We start from the raw sequence: 1,522 nt of genomic DNA, 5'->3' as shown, positions 1-1,522 counted from the left end.
TGAGCTGAATGCCTAGCTAGAGGCCGCTTCAGTTCAAGTGGAATTAATGATATTAATCCACAGCTTACTCTTGACTGAACCCGTAGGGTCACACAAATAGTACGTAAACGGATCAAGTATTTAATGGCATTAGATACTCCATCTATGGATATTCGGAATCGACGGATCTTGGTTTCAGTGGGAGCTGAGATCGTCACAGGCAAGAAATGAATACTCCGGAAACGATGATATTGCCGGAAACGGAAATATGGATCGTATCGGAAATATAAATATTATCCAAGTCGTAGATGTTGCCGGAAACGGAAACATGGTACGTATCGGAAAATATTATCGGAAATGGAAATATTGCCAGAATCGGAAATATTGCCGGAAACGGAAATATTGTCAGAATCGGAAATATTATCGGAATCGGAAAATAATTCCGGAAACGGAAATATTAAATATTTGTTCGAAACGGAAATTGATTCCGGAATCGGAAATATTAAATATTGTTCGTATCGGAAATGAATTCCGGAACCGGGAATTTAATCGAAAGCGTATCGTACGAATTAGCATCGGACGAGGCCTGCCGGACGAAGGCCCAGCACGAAGTCGGGCCATCGCCCAGCAAGCCAAACGCGCGCCCAGCCAAGGCAGCGCCCAGGCCCACCGCAAGGCAGGCCCAGCGCGCGCCAAGGCCATGGCCTCGCTGCGTGGGCTGCTGCTCGCACGCACACGCATGGTCGGCCCTCGTGGCTGCCGTGTGTGTGTGAGTTTGTGTTCATGCATGATTCCTAAAACTATTAGAGTTAGTATATGATTAAATTCCTATTCCTAAAAGGATAAATTAATTAATTAGAGTTCTTGTAGGATTCTAAGTTTAATTAATTCGCATCCTACTAGGATTCCAATTCCCTTTCCATAACTCTATAAATACGTGCCTAGGGTCACATATTTTAGAGATTAATTCAAGTATTCAAAGTGAGTTTTGAGAGAAAAATTCAGTCATATTTCTTACCTAAGAGTGCCGAAAATTCTAGTACCTTAAGGGCGATTCTAGTTGGTCAATCTTAAGGCGGATCCGGACGTGCTGTGGACTATCTACGGAGGGACGACACTTGGAGTCCTAAAGACTTGTTCTTGTTCTTGTTCGGTTCGGGCGCAGCTAGGGAAGGCACGCAACAAAGAGTATGCATCTAAACTATGCTATATGATTATGTGTAAATAATATGTATTCCTGGCTAAATGGTTGTTTCCGCATGATTTATGAATTGTCATATGTATCATAACCTAACACGATGATCTGTGAACCAGTATTTCAAAAGCTCCGAAAAAGCGAGCCCAAAGTGTGGGATAACGATTGTTAGCATGCATTTGACACAATCAAAAGCTACCTTTCCAACCCACCAGTACTAAAGCCAGCCATGCCAGGGATTCCCCTCAGGCTCTACCTCACAACAACGGATTCAGCAGTGGGGGCTATGCTTGCCCAGGAAATTGAAGGCAAGGAGAACGCCGTATACTACATAAGCAAAAAGTTGAT

Source organism: Spinacia oleracea, unplaced genomic scaffold (genome assembly GCF_020520425.1).
Source record: "Spinacia oleracea cultivar Varoflay unplaced genomic scaffold, BTI_SOV_V1 SOVchr0_038, whole genome shotgun sequence".
NCBI lineage: Eukaryota > Viridiplantae > Streptophyta > Magnoliopsida > Caryophyllales > Amaranthaceae > Spinacia > Spinacia oleracea.
This window is presented reverse-complemented; position numbering follows the sequence as displayed.